A 20279-nucleotide genomic window follows, 5' to 3' on the forward strand; every position below is an offset into this window, starting at 1 on the left:
CTATCAATGTTGTTAGTAGTTGTTAATTATGCAAAATATAATAATAACCCAAAAATCTGTCAATCAAAAAGTGTACGCAAGATATATCAATATATCAAAATGAGCGGTGGTGGCATAGCCGTTCTAAGTTACAGAAAGGTCAAATAAATGATGATGAGCATCTGTTTAATGCGCTTTTTGTCCGACTCTCCCGTGTCGAGGAGCAGTAGTTTCAGCCCCCTGTTCTTGAGCAATTGTTTTTCGATTTCGGCATTGATGGGCTTTGGAGATAAAAAAGCTGTAATATTAAACTCTGGAGTAAAATAATGTTCTGCACCCTGTGAATAAGAAAATTTCGCATTGTTCATAGCGCGTGGTTCTCGACATAGGAGAGTGAAGATCCATGCATTATTTTTCTGTCACGTGTCCATCCGAAATAATCATGAACTTAGCAGTTCCCGACTTCAATTAACAGTCGGACGCTAGTTCAGCTAAGTGTGCTTTACCGAATAAGGCTGAACATGTGGTACAGTTATACGTCTCTATCGAGTAGAGTCCCCAGTTTAGAGTTCAAAATTAGACTGTTGTTCGAATAGATCTCCGCTGTTCTCGCACAATGTAACACAGTCGTTGGAAAACCAGGCCTCCAACAAAATAATTTCTGATGAAATTTGTGAGTGCAAGATAAAAAAAATGAAATATACAAAACCCACTCTTGAAAACCATTTTAACCACATCAGTCCACCAGTATAGATTAAAGTGAAGAATTTAACCGACAAAGGTCGGGCCAACTGCTCTAAGACAGCCCGCAAGTTGTTGGCTTCGTCAGTACGTAGCCACGGTTTAGTGAGGCTAGCTTTAGCTTAATCGAAGGGAATTGAGCATAGTTGAGCGGGGGCTGATGGGGTTCGGTGGGGCTGCAGTGGGGGGGGGGGGGGGGAGCTATCACAGCACGGGGCCCTATGGGCCTTAATAATGTGAAGTAGTAGCGATCGGGGTGGTTTGGTGAAGTGAGGTGTCTTGATGATGGGGGGTGAACCTCAGAGAACCGCCTTTCACACCATAATTATGAGTCCCCAAAACAGTGTCTATGAATCGCAAACTTGGAGATTAATGGAGTAACCAGCTGAAAGGGACTGAGAGAACTTAATGCCAGCTGGGCGCTACCTGTTTATCCTGTTTTTGAGTTCAAAAAGTTGATTGAGTTAAACGAAAAAATCGGTCAAGCAAAAAATTGCATAAAAAGGAACTACAGGACTAATATAATTGCTGATAATTTTGTTTTAGAGCAATTAAAAAAATTTCGCGAAAGATGTCAAAAACCTTTTTAAAGATACACTACTGAGTTTCCAATGTTTAACACCTAAAAATGTTAAACTAATTTCAAAATTGCACTAAAAAAATTGAAAAACAATTAAAAAGTTAAAAACATAAGAACAAAAACAAAAAACTTTCATAAGTTTTCATCAAGTGGTAAGAAAAAAAAATTAAAGCCATCCTCCAGTATAGATTTGAAAGTGAAGATTCAGCTCAAAGACTCGAAGCATTAAATTTAACCGACTACCGTTAGACCAATTGCCCACTGACAACCGGCGAGCTGTTGGCCTCATAAGTAGGTAGTCGGGGTTTAGTGAGGCTAGCTTTAGCTTAATTGAAGGGAGGTGAGCTTAGCGCAGCAGGGCTGGGGGTTGATGGGGATCGGTGAGGGCAACAGTGGGTGGGGGCAACGCTGGCAGGGGGTCTTTGGTTGAACAGGGCCTTTGGGGGTAGCGATTGGATAGGAGGTTGGTGAAGTGAGGTGGCTGGATGTGGGGTGTCGGCTTCTGAGACCCGCCTTTCACGCCATTATCATAAGTCTCCAAAAGAAGTGTCCGTGAGTCACCACCATGAAGATTAATGGAATAGTGAGCTGGAAGGCTCTGAGAGAACTTAAAGCCCGCTGGGCGCTACCTTTTCAACCTGTTTTTGAGGATAAAAAGTCGATTGGTTTGAACGAATAACCGTTCATGCAAAAAATCGCCTAAGAGAGACCTACATGACTAATCTAATTGATGCGAACTTCGCTTTAGGGCAATTAAAAAAATTTTACAAAAAAAAATTGTCAAAGCAGTTTTAAAGATACTCTAATGAGTTTCCAAGGCGTACCGCCACAAATATTTTCGTTTTTTTTAAACCACGACACAGTGTCTTGCTTTGCCGAGAAAGGATTTTCTTGATCAGAAACTAAAACCAAAAATCAGTAAAATTGGATAAAACCACCATCTGATCAGTATATGTCCAATGTTTCAAAACAATTCACGTTTGAAACATTTCAAAACACATATCACGTTTGAAAAACTGTTCCATGCTTGAATATTCAAATGCCATAAACACTGAGTTTTTTAAGAAAAACTTTATCAAAGATCCAGATAGGAATGTATTAAACAAAGCCAAAGCTTTGAAAAATTGAGAATTATATAACCATTTTGCATTCGAAAAGCATAATTAATGGCTGCAAAACTTTTCATATTAGTATTAGAAAGTAAGGTTAAATGCATCATCGATCAAAGTTTGTTTTCCCATAAAAACAAAATTACAAACAAAAAACGACCCAAAGGTTGTATACGTATATATTGATTTATTTATACTCCGCCCTGCCCAAAAACGCGTTTCACAGTCGAAGAGTCTTTCACCGATTGCAGCGCATGATCAAAATCTTCTCTCGTTCAGAAAAAAATAGTTCACACGGCATTTCTACTCTCTTTTACTGTTAGCTCAAAACGCCGTCTGAGCGATAAAATAAATTTGCTTCCTGCGTAACCGCAGCGGAACCGCATTAGGCGACTTCGGCTTGTCCTAAGCCGCCCTTTTTCTTTTTTCCCCACATTTCAAACTGTTATTTTATGAGCAGCACTGCTCTTTTTTGGTGACTATGACCACTTTTTTGGTGTCTGAAACTTTCACTTGGTACCATCCTTGCGGCCAACATTGGTCAGGCTATGGTCAATCTGAAGCTATGGTAAAATAAGAGCCATCCTCACACAGAAATCTTCACGGAGGCCGGGGATTAACTTCCGGTAAACAAAAGTACTTCCGGTAAAAAAATCTAAAGAAAAGCAATACGCCTCTTCGAGTCGTAAAAACTAAAAGAAGGCCAATAATAGCCTCAGCTATAGTTTTACGGCTCACAAAAAATTCTCTATACTATGCCAACCTCGTGATAGAAAAATCGTAAACGGGATATTGGAGAGAAATGTCAATATCTTGATTATCTATAAAATATCTGATGAATCATTACATCTTTCTTCGGATATGAAGAATGAGATCACAACCTGAGTTTGCTCTTTCAGGGTTCCGAGAAAGCTCAGAGTAAAAATCGCCTGTTAATGCTTAGAATTAGCGTAGGAACAAGATGAAAAATTTTTGAGTCAATAATTCTGTTTCTAGGCGGATTATTGCTTCCACCTATATGGGTACTAAAATGTTCCGACAAGCCAACACCAGCAAATGTGACAAATGACAACGAAAGAGCAAGATATGCATTTCTTTCAATTAAAAAAGGGGTATGATTCGCAAAATGGACGGTACAGTGCGTTCTTTCAAATCTGACCCTTAATTTGCTTTTATCAGCAAAACTGCTGGCAAATACATTGCGTTGCTCACATATACATCTAAAGTTACAAGTTAACCCAAAACTTTGGCTCCAGTTCTTGACGCGTTACATATTGATTGTTCAAGTCTTAACTACCCGTCGAGGAAACATCGGAAAAAACATGTTCGATAAGCGGTGAAAATTTGTTTTCTTTTCACCGCCAATTTTGTACCTAATTTTTCTGTGATATACGGTGAAATTATGTAATTTCACCTCTAGAGTAAGCGGTGAACTTACAAAAAGGCGCCACACTTAAACGCTTACTACAATTTACCGTCCTTAAACAGATTCCAAACCTTCACCTCCTACATTTCAGCTACTTTTTGCTCCACTGATCCACCTCTCACCAAATTTGACCATATTTGTTTTGATATTCAATCAAACTCGGTCTACTTTCTGTAAAACGTGCGCGTTGAACTTTTTTAATATTTGTGGTGAATTTACAAAATATAGCGGTGAAATATGGTGATTTTTTGTAATTGTGGTGAAATTACATATAGTCACCGATTCAACAAAAGTTTTAGAAATATTTATGACTTTTATATTTTACGGGGGTATATTTTTCGAGGGTCTCTTAATAACTATACCTTAACTTCGTTGGAGAAAAAACAATTCCGAGCGTTTTCTAATAGCTGAAATTATATAATTCCACCGGTAAGTTAAGCAGCGAATTAATGCAATTTCACCGCATTTACTACTGATCTCACCCAATTTAACACTTTTCTCCAAGCGGTGAATTTTATGTTATTTAACCACTAACTTGAGCTTTGAGGTTTTGTAATTTCACCGCATTCACCCCTTATCTCACATAATTTGGAGACTATTTTTCAAAGCGGTGAATTTATTTATCTAAGTTCAGCGAATAAATTATGTAATTTCACCGCTACCCAGCGATAAAGGTTTTTTCTCTGAATTCACCGCCTGATTTATAACATTTCATCGCATACACAGCTTATCCTACATTATTTTCCACATTCACCTCTTATCTTACATAATTTTACGTTGAGTGGCGGCGACACCTCGACCCGGATAACTATGCGTCAACAACTGATAATAAGCACCTGCATTGCAGGTGACATACCATAAATTTGAGATAGCAACGAACGATATTCAATATGCCATACTCTTGTTTGCGCAAAACTCACAATACATCTCCTGAAAAACGATTCAACCTAAAAAGGGTACATTCATTTCCAAGTTTTATCATTTGCCACAGAGTTGGAATAAGGCGACAATTTGAAAATGGTAATTGATACCAAGCAAAATTAAGAAAATAGGCGTTAAAAACCTCAAAGGTCCGGACAAACATTCGACCAAGCAAAGGATTGCTCGAACTCGGACAAAATGAAAGCCAAAAATTTATTTAGAGTGCATTCACCAATTTACCGCAGCTGTCAAAAACTGTTTGATAGCAACTAGTAACAAACAATACACCACAAAACTGATACTGTTGCATGACCAAGGATTTGGAAATATTCAACGTAATTGCAATAATTGGCAATTGATCGATTGCAATAACTGATAGGTTACTCTATTCTAATAGCAATAATTGATTCGATCGAAACCATTACTTGCCCAATAATTAAACATAACTGAAACAGCTTTTAGCCAGTTCGCAAACCGGCCACCGGAGAACAAAAACTTCAAAATCACAAACTTCTGCGAGAGATTGCATGTAATTTGGTAGATTTAGCTGTTAAAAAGTTTTCATTGTTGATTAGAAATTGAATAATTCTGATAATATAACCATTTGCGTACAACTTGGTTAAATCAAGGCAAAATTGTTTTCAAATCTTTGAAGAAAATTGATAGAAAAAAAATTTAATTCATCAATAAATGCAATTATTACAAAATTTGATTTTTAGGTTTGCCAATTAAATTAATTGATTGATCCTTTTTTTGTCTAGCCAACTAATTAAAAATTCCAAATTCCGTTTATAAAAGATTTTACACCGTTGTGTTGAAAACTGCTATAAATACAAAACTTGCTAGCGGGAAGAGTCCGCGCAAAACAAATTTGATTGCCGATTGTAATTCACAAGAGAGCAATATTAATGGCGCATGGTCTTCCTAATTGAATGAACTGAGTTAATGCGTCATTTTTGAAAGGCGAATTTTGTAGCTCGATATTTTGAAAACACGTTAGATATTCCTCGATGTTAAAGCGGCGTTTTTAAATGGCAGTACTAGTAAAAAAAGGCTCTAAATATTCTTTAAATTGCAGAAAAGTGACTAAGGGGAATCTATTTCAAATGTGAACATTAATTTAAAGATAATATGGTATCTAGTATTGATAAGCTTTGTAGCAGTGAACTCTGTGAGCTCAAAATAACATCCATCATGAAATCCCACACTTCTACTTTTCTGAACTCGCTTTACCAGAAATGTAACCGCTACGTAGAAACTGGCTACTGCTCACCTTTTCAATCTAGTCTACTTCTGAAGAATTCATATCTTCCTTTAGGTCTATGATCTAATTGAGAAAAGTCCCTAAAAAGTCACTCCTTCAATTTGAACCTTTTTGTTTAGAGTTTGGTCAATTGGCGGTGATATGCGGTGAAATTATGTAATTTCACCGATTGAAAGAGCGGTGAACTTACAAAAAATCACCTGACTTCAACGCTTAGTACAAAGTACCGTCCTTACACGGATTCAAAACTCTCACCTCCTACCTGTCAGCCACATTTTACTCCACTGAGCCACCTATCAGTAAATTTTATCATATTTGTTTTGAATTTGAATTCTAATTCAGTGGCCCTTTTTGAAATGGAAATTGTTTTCTGAGATCTGTGGCTAGATATTTTGAACGCACTCTAGATATTCCTTGGATCTTAAACGGATTTTTCAAATGTCTGTACTGGTAAAAACAGGTTTATAACAATTTTTGAATTGCTGAAAAAACGGGCTAAGAGGAATCTATTTCAAACGTCAACCTTTGTTTAAAGCTGATAAGGTTTCTAGGGTTCATAAGTTTTTTAGCAGTGAATTCTGTAAGTTCAAAATATCATCGATCAGGAAATCCCACACTTCTACTTTCCTATATTTACTGTATCAGAAATGTACCCGCTACCTAGTGAAGAATTCATTAACTTCACGAAGAGCGAGGCTTCTAAATTTCTTACTTTTGAACCATGATCTCATTGAAGACGTCCCAAAAATGTCACTCCATTATTATGAACTTTTTTGTTTAGAATAGATTTTTAAATTCATGTAATGATGTTCCAGAGTAAATTTTTAATTCAAAAATCTTCCAGTGTGTTTAAATTCTGTTGATTCTGAATAGAATAGCGCTGCGCATATAAGAGCATATTTGGAAAGATAGCAATTAAGACCACGCAAAGTCAAGAAGTCAAGCGTTACAATACAGAAATAATCTTACAAAAAGCGAACAGTTAAAGAATCACAAAAGGTAATTGCGAAGGATTAAACATAGGAGCAAACATTCGCCAAAAGTTTTTTTTGAGTTCATTTACCAATTTTACACAGCATTCAAAAATTTTATGATAGCAATTAGCAAGAAACGACGCACCAACAAAATGTAACTGCTGCATAAAACACTTTACACGGTTAATTTGGAATCTGATGTAATTAAAAAAAACTCGCTATCGTCAACAGCCCAAGCAAAGCGCATTTCGATTGTCCAACATAGTTCACAAGAGAGCAATATTAATAGCACAGGGTTGGCACAAAAAAACTTCCTAAATCTCGGTACCCAATTCAGTAATTTGAGGTCAACTGAGCGCCATTTTTGAAATAGGAATTGTAGTTCGGATATATCTGAGATCTGTAGCTAGATATTTTGAATTCTTGCTAGATAACCCCTCCTTCTTATACGTAGTTTTAAAAAGTAAGTAACAACAAGCATCTAACAAATTTTAAATTGCAGAAAAAGGGACTAGCCCTTTCAAAGCCCTTTCAAAATTGAACGTCTATATTATACTACTATGTTATCCAGTACTCGCCAACCTTGTAGCAGTGAACTCCGTAATTTCACGATAACATCGAGCAAGAAATCCCACACTTCTACTTTCGTAAACTCGCCGTATCAAAAAAGTACCAGCCAGGTAGAACTTGTCACTACTCACCTTTTTGATCTACTCCACTTTTAAATAATTCATTAGCTTCTTGAGGATTGAAGATATTAAATTCCCTCCTTTGGGATCATGAACCTATTGCAGACGTTGATAAAATATCATGTCATAATTATAATCTTCGTTGAGATTAAAAATTTCATACAACGATTTTGGTGAGTTCGTTTCCAAATAGCGTAACTAATACGCGATAGAAGCACTGCTGAAGGTCCCATACATTGGCTAGTCTATCGAGAAGATAAATTCTCCTTAAAATGTGTTTGAAATCCTGTTGATTCCTCTAAAAAGCATATCGCTACACGAATTTAGGCTCGAGAATATAACTGCACCAAAACAAACAGTGGTAAAAATGAGATGTTAAAAAATTGACAACGCAAGGCAATTTTAAATCAACAGTTGGAAAAGAAATCCTGATGATCAGCGCTGATTTAAATCAGTAATTAGAAAAATGATAGACACACTACCACTCTGACGCCAATTTTTACAAATACTACTTCTTTTACAATTACTTTTACTACTACTATTACTACTGTTTGAACACTTAAATTCCATAAAGAAATAAAGGAACAATGACAATAAGTACAAACAAGTTAATAGAATGCATATAAGTTTGAGCTTATCTGGGTTTATTTAATCCAGGAAATGCTGTTCGACAAAACTGTTGAAGCGGGATTTAGACTCTCTTTTCGCTTTCTGTAGTAAAGTGACGTAGCTCATGTTATTCCTTGAGCAATCTTCTTCAAGTTGATCCATCCACGTCTTGCGTTGACCCCCTGGAGCTCGTTTAGCATATCAATATCTTTCTGTCGGCTCCCAGGTGAAGGCTCGGAGCGCTAGACGATCGTCATTCATCCTCAAGATATGGCCAAACCATTTCAACCGATTAATCATGATCATTGCAGAAAGTGTCGACATACGTGATCTAGCCAGTACTTCTTCATTTATCACCCTCTCCAGATATGAAAAACATAGTATCCTTCGCAGACAACTGGTGTGAAAGCTCTCAAGTTTCCGTTGCGTTGATTTATTCATGGTCCACATTTCAGAGCTATATAAGACCACTGATAACACGAGAGCTCTGTATAACTTGCATTTGAGGTGAATACTAAGTTGTTTGCTCTTCCAATGCTTCTGAAAGCTCGCAAATCGCTGTCTCCCTTCCGCCAGCTTGACACTGATTTCCTTTAGGTCACCATGTTGCAAGCTCACGAAAGAACCGAGATAATTGAAAGCTTCTACATTTTCGAACTCCACTCCATCTCGATCATGGACATTACAGGAGAAAATGCGAGATCTTCCAGCCTTTTCTTTGCCGCAGTATCGTGACTCGTGAATTCGTCGGCCTTTCACAGTTGCAAATTTCCTAGTGCACTTCTGACAAGTGAGGCTTTTCTCTAGCCCAACAAACTTTGACGCGCTGTCTTCGACCTTCTTCGAATTCTTAGACTTGCAGAATCTGGCTTCATGCACTTTGCAGCCCCTTGCAGTGTCGAAGCGACGTTTACAACCTGAACATACACAACTATCGTCATCAGAGACCGCAGATGATCTGTTATTCGCCGTAGACACTAGATCACCAACCACTGACCTCTCGCTGCTAACTGTCACAAGCTCAGCCTCCGCTGAACTTTTCAGTCTCAGTTTCTCACCAGCTAGTGTCTCGAACCAGCCCGCATTCTTCTTCTTGCCCACCAGCACCTCTCTGCCAATGAGTAGTCTACTACTACTACTACTACTACTACTACTACTACTACTACTACTACTACTACTACTGCTGCTACTACTACTACTACTACTACTACTACTACTACTACTACTACTACTACTACTACTACTACTACTACTACTACTACTACTACTACTACTACTACTACTACTACTACTACTACTACTACTACTACTACTACTACTACTACTACTACTACTACTACTACTACTACTACTACTACTACTACTACTACTACTACTACTACTACTACTACTGTTTCAACACTTTTATTCCAAATATGAAATAAAGGCACGGTTGGCAACAAATACAAACAAAACAAGAAGAGTTATTTGTTTGGTTATTCTGTGAAGTGCTGTACGACGAAATTGTTGAAGGCATTCGTTGACCCGGTTGCTGCTTTCTCCTGCAATCTGGTGAACGATACTTTGTTTCGTACACAGTCTCCTTCGATTTGACTCATCCACGTTTTCCGTTGCCCACCAGGAGCGCGTCTAGCATGGACGTATTGATCGGGCGGGTCCCAATCGAAGGCACTGCGGGCTAATCTTCCTGGTTCCATTCTCTGGATGTGTCCGTACCATTTTATCCGTTTGAGCATGATCATCGTGGATAGTTGGGGCATTCGTGATCTTGACATAATTTCTTCGTTCGTTGCTTTCTCCAGATATGACACACGTAGAATTCTCCGAAGACAACCACAGTGGAAACTCTCAAGTTTTCTCTCCATTAATTTCGAAAGAGTCCAAGTTTCTGAGCTGTACAGCACGGCTGATAAAACGAGTGCTTTGTACAAATTGCACTTGAGGTGCACGCTGAGCTGCTTGCTCTTCCAGAGATTTTGGAAGTTAGCAAACCGTTGTCTACCTTCTGCAAGTTTGCAATTGACTTCCTGCAGGTCTCCATGCTTGAGGCTGACATATGATCCGAGATACTTGAACGCTTCTATGTTTTCAAACTCGTTTCCGAGAACATCTTGTACTTTGCAGGAAAACACGCGTGTGGCAACTGCTTTAGGTTTGCCACAGTATCTCGATTGGTGAACTTTTCGGCCATTGACTGTTTTGAAATTTTTTTCACACTTGTCACAGGTAAGGCTCGCCTCTAGTTGCTCGAACTTTGACTTGTCGACGACATTCTTTGACAAACCGGCTTTGCAGAATCTTGTTTGGTGCACTTTGCGTCCGGTAACTGTACTGAATTGCCGCTGACAATTCTGACATCTTAAAGACTACTACTACTACTACTACTGTTTCAACACTTTAATTCCAAATATGAAATAAAGGCACGGTTGGCAACAAATACAAACAAAACAAGAAGAGTTATTTGTTTGGTTATTCTGTGAAGTGCTGTACGAGGAAATTGTTGAAGGCATTCTTTGACCCGGTTGCTGCTTTCTCCTGCAATCTGGTGAACGATACTTTGTTTCGTACACAGTCTCCTTCGATTTGACTCATCCACGTTTTCCGTTGCCCCCCAGGAGCGCGTCTAGCATGGACGTATTGATCGGGCGGGTCCCAATCGAAGGCACTGCGGGCTAATCTTCCTGGTTCCATTCTCTGGATGTGTCCGTACCATTTTATCCGTTTGAGCATGATCATCGTGGATAGTTGGGGCATTCGTGATCTTGACATAATTTCTTTGTTCGTTGCTTTCTCCAGATATGACACACGTAGAATTCTCCGAAGACAACCACAGTGGAAACTCTCAAGTTTTCTCTCCATTAATTTCGAAAGAGTCCAAGTCTCTGAGCTGTACAGCACGGCTGATAAAACGAGTGCTTTGTACAAATTGCACTTGAGGTGCACGCTGAGCTGCTTGCTCTTCCAGAGATTTTGGAAGTTAGCAAACCGTTGTCTACCTTCTGCAAGTTTGCAATTGACTTCCTGCAGGTCTCCATGCTTGAGGCTGACATATGATCCGAGATACTTGAACGCTTCTATGTTTTCAAACTCGTTTCCGAGAACATCTTGTACTTTGCAGGAAAACACGCGTGTGGCAACTGCTTTAGGTTTGCCACAGTATCTCGATTGGTGAACTTTTCGGCCATTGACTGTTTTGAAATTTCTTTCACACTTGTCACAGGTAAGGCTCGCCTCTAGTTGCTCGAACTTTGACTTGTCGACGACATTCTTTGACAAACCGGCTTTGCAGAATCTTGTTTGGTGCACTTTGCGTCCGGTAACTGTACTGAATTGCCGCTGACAATTCTGACATCTTAAAGACTACTACTACTACTACTACTGTTTCAACACTTTAATTCCAAATATGAAATAAAGGCACGGTTGGCAACAAATACAAACAAAACAAGAAGAGTTATTTGTTTGGTTATTCTGTGAAGTGCTGTACGAGGAAATTGTTGAAGGCATTCTTTGACCCGGTTGCTGCTTTCTCCTGCAATCTGGTGAACGATACTTTGTTTCGTACACAGTCTCCTTCGATTTGACTCATCCACGTTTTCCGTTGCCCCCCAGGAGCGCGTCTAGCATGGACGTATTGATCGGGCGGGTCCCAATTGAAGGCACTGCGGGCTAATCTTCCTGGTTCCATTCTCTGGATGTGTCCGTACCATTTTATCCGTTTGAGCATGATCATCGTGGATAGTTGGGGCATTCGTGATCTTGACATAATTTCTTCGTTCGTTGCTTTCTCCAGATATGACACACGTAGAATTCTCCGAAGACAACCACAGTGGAAACTCTCAAGTTTTCTCTCCATTAATTTCGAAAGAGTCCAAGTCTCTGAGCTGTACAGCACGGCTGATAAAACGAGTGCTTTGTACAAATTGCACTTGAGGTGCACGCTGAGCTGCTTGCTCTTCCAGAGATTTTGGAAGTTAGCAAACCGTTGTCTACCTTCTGCAAGTTTGCAATTGACTTCCTGCAGGTCTCCATGCTTGAGGCTGACATATGATCCGAGATACTTGAACGCTTCTATGTTTTCAAACTCGTTTCCGAGAACATCTTGTACTTTGCAGGAAAACACGCATGTGGCAACTGCTTTAGGTTTGCCACAGTATCTCGATTGGTGAACTTTTCGGCCATTGACTGTTTTGAACTTTCGTTCACATTTGTCACAGGTAAGGCTCGCCTCTAGTTGCTCGAACTTTGACTTGTCGACGACATTCTTTGACAAACCGGCTTTGCAGAATCTTGTTTGGTGCACTTTGCGTCCGGTAGCTGTACTGAATTGCCGCTGACAATTCTGACATCTTAAAGACTCTTGGTCAGCCACCACTGACCGACTCTCATTTTCTAGCGACTCTGAATCTGCTACCGCAGATTGTTGTTGTGAAGCTACCAACGCTGGCTTAGCCAACGCTAAGCTTTTTAATCTTAGCTTCCGGCCATCTTGTGTTTCGAACCAGCCCGCTTTCTTTTTCGTTCCAAGCAGCACCTCCGTGCTGATGGTTAGTCGTGACTGGCTAGATGTCTCTGCCAGGAGTCCTAGATTGCCTTTATTTGTTCCAGTGAGTATCTCCACGTTCTGTTGGATACTAGGCACTGCAAAAACATTTGGGCTGTCGCATTTTACGCCCATATTCTTTGTTTTGGCCACATTAATCTTCAGACCAGCGGCTTCCGCAAGGGCCTCGATTCGATGTAGGTTTTCTTGCACCTCACTGTCTGAGACCCCCACGAGAGCAACATCATCAGCAAAATCTAAGTCAGCCACCAATCTCCCAATGTCTAATCCTCCATGCACCGAGTTAGCCAAAATGTAGTTGATGACAAGGCCGAATAGGATTGGGGACCACACATCACCCTGCCTAACGCCCGTTGTGACATCAAATAAGCGTCCTTTCTCACCTTCGGCTTTGACTCGACATTTGAATCCATCATAGCTGTTTCTTATGATGTTTATCACTTTTTGCGGAAGACCATAGTGTTTCATTATCTGGTACATCTGCTCACGATCGACAGAATCGAATGCTGCTCGAAAGTCTATGAAACAAAAGCTAATATCCAATACTACTACTACTACTACTACTACTACTACTACTACTACTACTACTACTACTACTACTACTACTACTACTACTACTGCTACTACTACTACTACTACTACTACTACTACTACTACTACTACTACTACTACTACTACTACTACTACTACTACTACTACTACTACTACTACTACTACTACTACTACTACTACTACTACTACTACTACTACTACTACTGCTGCTACTACTACTACTACTACTGTTTCAACACTTTTATTCCAAATATGAAATAAAGGCACGGTTGGCAACAAATACAAATAAAACAAGAAGAGTTATTTGTTTGGTTATTCTGTGAAGTGCTGTACGACGAAATTGTTGAAGGCATTCGTTGACCCGGTTGCTGCTTTCTCCTGCAATCTGGTGAACGATACTTTGTTTCGTACACAGTCTCCTTCGATTTGACTCATCCACGTTTTCCGTTGCCCCCCAGGAGCGCGTCTAGCATGGACGTATCGATCGGGCGGGTCCCAATCGAAGGCACTGCGGGCTAATCTTCCTGGTTCCATTCTCTGGATGTGTCCGTACCATTTTATCCGTTTGAGCATGATCATCGTGGATAGTTGGGGCATTCGTGATCTTGACATAATTTCTTCGTTCGTTGCTTTCTCCAGATATGACACACGTAGAATTCTCCGAAGACAACCACAGTGGAAACTCTCAAGTTTTCTCTCCATTAATTTCGAAAGAGTCCAAGTCTCTGAGCTGTACAGCACGGCTGATAAAACGAGTGCTTTGTACAAATTGCACTTGAGGTGCACGCTGAGCTGCTTGCTCTTCCAGAGATTTTGGAAGTTAGCAAACCGTTGTCTACCTTCTGCAAGTTTGCAATTGACTTCCTGCAGGTCTCCATGCTTGAGGCTGACATATGATCCGAGATACTTGAACGCTTCTATGTTTTCAAACTCGTTTCCGAGAACATCTTGTACTTTGCAGGAAAACACGCGTGTGGCAACTGCTTTAGGTTTGCCACAGTATCTCGATTGGTGAACTTTTCGGCCATTGACTGTTTTGAACTTTCTTTCACACTTGTCACAGGTAAGGCTCGCCTCTAGTTGCTCGAACTTTGACTTGTCGACGACATTCTTTGACAAACCGGCTTTGCAGAATCTTGTTTGGTGCACTCTGCGTCCGGTAACTGTACTGAATTGCCGCTGACAATTCTGACATCTTAAAGACTACTACTACTACTACTACTACTACTACTACTACTACTACTACTACTACTACTACTACTACTACTACTACTACTACTACTACTACTACTACTACTACTACTACTACTGCTACTACTACTACTACTACTACTACTACTACTACTACTACTACTACTACTACTACTACTACCACTACTACTACTACTACTACTACTACTACTACTACTACTACTACTACTATGAGTATGTATGTATATATGTATGTATGTATGTATGTATGTATGTATGTATGTATGTATGTATGTATGTATGTATGTATGTATGTATGTATGTATGTATGTATGTATGTATGTATGTATGTATGTATGTATGTATGTATGTATGTATGTATGTATGTATGTATGTATGTATGTATGTATGTATGTAGGTATGTATGTATGTATGTATGTATGTATGTAGGTATGTATGTCTGTATGAATGTATGTATGTATGTATGTATGTATGTATGTATGTATGTATGTATGTATGTATGTATGTATGTATGTATGTATGTATGTATGTATGTATGTATGTATGTATGTATGTATGTATGTATGTTTTTTTGCATGTATGTATGCATATATGTATGTATGTATGTTGTTGTATGTATGTAAGTATATATGTACCAATGGATCTATCTATGTATGATTGTATCTATCTATGTATGTATGTATGTATGTATGTATGTATATAATTATGTATGTATGAATGTATGTATGTATGTATGTATGTATGTTTGTATGTGTGTATGTATGCATGTATGCATGTATGTATGTATGTATGTATGTATGTATGTATGTATGTATGTATGTATGTATGTATGTATGTATGTATGTATGTATGTATGTATGTATGTATGTATGTATGTATGTATGTATGTATGTATGTATGTATGTATGTATGTATGTATGTATAAGTATGCATGTATGTATGTGAGTATATTTTCATGTATGTATATATGTATTTATGTATGTATGTATGTAAGTATGTATGTATGTATGTGAATATATTTATGTATATATATATATATATATATATATATATATATATATATGTGTGTGTGTTTGTATGTCTAGCTAAAATCTTTTTTGCAACATTGGATCGAGCTAAAGTCCAGCCTTAATTTTGGGTCGAGCTAAAGTCTTTTGAAAAATCTGAATCGAGCTCAAGTCCAGTTTGTCTTAAAGTCCAGCAAAAGTCTTTTCATAGCTCATATGAGTCGATTATGATCTTTTCAAAGCAGATTTTGGCCGAGCATTGACTTGTCATAAGACGAGGCCTAAACCTGGATTCGTTTTGTTTTAAATCGTTAACGGCTAACTGTGTATTGAGCGCATTACATGTAGAAATTGAGCGGTTATTTTGATAATAATTATGTGAAAATTCATGCAGTAAAATTGAGTCGAGCACATCCGGATTTATCCAGAAACCACGAATGATATACACGGGTTGAATTTTTCCGCCCAAAATGATGTGAGAGTAGGGCTGCAATGTGAGGTTTTTTACGCCCCTCTGAACAATTTACCCCCTCTTTCTTTGGCCATTTTACCCCCCTTGGCAGCTCAACTCTTACATCATTTTACCCCCTCAATGTTTTAGCCCCCATACGCACAACCTCTCTACCCTCAGCTGGTTCTCCTTAACTTTCAGTCCATCAAAGCTTACCCTCTTGACGGTCTATTTATATATATATATATATATATATATATATATGTATATATATATATATATATATATATATATATATATATATAACTTGTTAGAATTGCCCCATCTCAACAAATTAACCCTCCCCCCACTCTTACATCATTTTACCCCTCAGAACAATTTACCCCCATCTTCTTACATCTTTATAACCCCTTGTCAGTGCAGATCTTAGCTCATTTTACCCCTCAAAAGCTCTTAGCTCATTGCGACCCACTCTTATAATGCATTTTTAGTCAGGGGGTAATTCCTCAAAATTACTCCCATTGCAGCCCATTGCAGCCCACACTTACATGGCAATTATAGTCAGGGGTGTAATTCTTCAAAAGTCCTCCCATTGCAGCCCAACTTTTACATCATTTCACCCCCTCTGAACAAAAAAAAACGCACTATTACATGAATTTACCCACAATAGACACATTTCCCCATCCCCATTTTTACAACAAAATGGGAGGATTTTTGGGAGGACATTCGACCCGGGATAGTAGCTATTTTCCTGGCCCGGGGGGAGGATTTTCCCTGAAAATAACGGGGGGAAAGAGTGTAAAGAGTGTAAAAATAACAAAATTACCTCCTATTTCTCCGCTTAATTAGCGGTGTAAGAGTGTAATTTTAAGAGTGTAAATTCAAATAAAAATTCCACTTTCAATTTTCTTTTACACTTTTTCTTTACACCTTTAAATTATTTTACACTCTTTATATTCCACCTTTAAATTATTTTTACACTCTTCCACTCTTAATTTCAAAAATTACACTAATCATAATTACACTCTTACACCGCTAATTAAGCGGAGAAATTGGGGGTAATTTTTTTTATTTTTACACTCTTTACACTCTTTTCCCAGGTCATTGTAGTTGGAATAAAAGTTTTTTTTTATTTTTACACTCTTCCACTATCAATTTCGAATTACAGTCTTTCGCCACTATTTACACTCTTAACTTCAATTTTTTATTTTACACTCTTTACACTCTTTTCCCCGTTATTTTCCGGGAAAATCTTCCTCTTTCTACAGCTGAAAATTAACATATTCATTTCGAGAGCTGAAATAGGTTAAATACTATCGAAAAAAATCTACAGTTGAACTAACGAACAACTTTTTGAGATTTTCCAGTATGTTCTGGATGTGTTTCCCTCATCCTTCTCTCAACCGGGCTGGGGACCGGCTACGGCGGAGTTACAAACAAACAACTATAGGAGATTTTGAGCAGAGCATTCGGTAAAAACCGGGCTCAAACTCCATCTCCAAACAAAATAGTAAAAATTAAATAAAATAACAGCAGTAAACACTATACATAAATCATCTAATAGATACATAGAAATGCATACAGATCCGATAAAATTTAAATATTTTTTTGAAATAAAGTGAGCGTAAAAGCCGAAATTTCCGTGTGAGATATCTACTTTTTTGTAGGGCAGTTAGGCGAACCATTCTTTTTGCAATACAACCTACCTACTGCTGGTAGTCTGTGATATCAATTTGGTTCACTTTGAACAACTCCTTGACCCAATGAAAAAGACCTCTTTTTAAAAATTATTTAAAATTAATTATTCGAATTAATCGGAAATTAACGTACGAAAAGCTAACTTTTTTCCTAGGCAAGCTACACCAAAAATTCTTTTTGTTTTACACTCTAGATACACATGGGATACTCCATACCCAGTTTAGTTCGATTTGAACGACTCCTTGACCCGATGAAATTTAACTATTTTTTAAAATAAAGTCAGGCAAAAAGTTGAAATTTCCGTGTGAAATATCTACTTTTTAGGGCAGTTAGGCCAACCATTCTTTTTGCACTACAACCTACATACTACTGGTAGTCTGGGATGTCAATTTGGTTCGCTTTGAACAACTCCTTAACCAATGAAAAAGACCTATTTTTAAAAATTATTTAAAATTAATTATTCGAATTAATCGGAAATTGACGTACGAAAAGCTAACTTTTTTCCTAGGCAAGCTATGCCAAAAAATATTTTTGTTTTACACTCTAGATGAACATGGGATACTCCATACCCAGTTTAGTTCTATTTGAACGACTCCTTGACCCGATGAAATTTAACTATTTTTTAAAATAAAGTCAGCGAAAAAGTCAAAATTTCCGTGTTAAATATCTACTTTTTAGGGCAGTTAGGCCAACCATTCTTTTTGCACTACAACGTACATACTACTGGTAGTCTGGGATATCAATTTGGTTCGCTTTGAACAACTCCTTGGCCCAATGAAAAAGACCTATTTTTAAAATTCGTTATTTGAGAAATTCGCAAATTTCCGTGTGAAAAACTAACTTTTTTCCTAGGCAAGCAATACCAAAATTTTTTTGCTTTACAATCTAGGTACCCATGGGATACTCGATACCGATTTTGGTTCGATTTGGAAAACTCCTTGACCCGATAAAATTCAACTATTTTTTAAAATTTGATAAGCAAAAACGTCGAAAATTCCGTGTGATATATCTACTTTTTTTGTAGGGCAGTTAGGCGAAGCATTCTTTTTGCACTACAACCTACATACTACTGGTAGTCTGGGATATCAATTTGGTTCGCTTTGAACAACTCCTTGAGCCAATGAAAAAGACCTATTTTTAAAATTCGTTATTTGCGAAATTTGCAAATATCCGTTTGAAAAACTAACTTTTTTCCCAGGCAAGCTATACCAAAAACTCTTTTTGTTTTTCAATCTAGTTACCCATGGGATACTCGATACCAAGTTTGGTTCGATTTTGACAACTCCTTGACCCGATAAAATTTAACTAATTTTTAAAATAAGGTCAGATAAGTAGTCGAAATTTCCGTGTGAGATATTTACTTTTTTTGTAGGGCAGTTAGGCGAACCATTCTTTTTGCACAACAACCTGCATACTACTGGTAGTCTGGGATATCAATTTGGTTCGCTTTGAACAACTCCTTGACCCAATGAAAAAGACCGATTTTTAAAGTTCGTTCTTCGCGAAATTCGCAAATTTACAATCCGACCAAAGATTTTATGAACCAGACCGAAGAGAACCCAAAAAATCAACGGCACGCCAACTACGTCCCCAACATGAGGTGCACAAAATCCCAGCGGGGGGAAAGCGACTAACCGGCGTCTCAACGGGGCAGGGGGGTGCACCTCATGCGGGCCCGAGGCCCTCACCTTAGAAAAATAGTAAGACTGAAATACATACTTTTTCCTAGGCACATTATAGCAAAAATTCGTGGCAATTTAGACTTTAAATACAAGGGGATACTCTATACCGAGTTTGGTTCACTTTGAACAGCTCCTTGATCCGATAAAATTTCTATATTTTTGAAAAAAAAGAATAAGCGAGTAGGTCGATATTTCCGATTGAAATCCGAACTTTTTTTCTAAAGTTTGTACCATTTCTTCGAGTTGTCTGATCTTTTCTTTAAGCGCATTTACCTCAGAGAGCAAGCTGCGGAGAGTAACCGTGGAAGTAGGAACATTTGGAACGGAAGATGAGCGACGCCTTTCATAAATAAGGCCAGTTTCTTTCAAACCGAGACCTCTTTGTTCCATTGTCAAAGCTGAAAAACTAACCCTTTTTTTAAAATATAATAAGCGAAAAATCCGAAAAATTCCGTGTGATAAATCCCTTTTTTTGTAGGGCAGCTAGGCCAACCATTCATTTCGCACTACAACCTACATACTACTGGTAGTCTGGGATATCAAATTGGTTCACTTTCAACAACTCTAAGATCCGATAAAATTTAACTATTTTCTAAAATTTAATAAGCGAAAACGTCGAAATTTCCGTGTGAGATACCTAGTTTTTTGTAGGGCAGTTAGGCAAACCATTCTTTTTGCACTACAACCTACATACTACTGGTAGTCTGGGATATCAATTTGGTTCGCATTGAACAACTCCTTGACCCAATGAAAAAGACCTATTTTTAAAATTCGTTATTTGCGAAATTCGCAAATTTCCGTATGAAAAACTAACTTTTTTCCTT

The sequence above is a fragment of the Convolutriloba macropyga genome, chromosome 10 (genome assembly GCF_964194025.1).
Source record: "Convolutriloba macropyga chromosome 10, txConMacr16.3, whole genome shotgun sequence".
Classification (NCBI taxonomy): Eukaryota; Metazoa; Xenacoelomorpha; order Acoela; family Convolutidae; genus Convolutriloba; species Convolutriloba macropyga.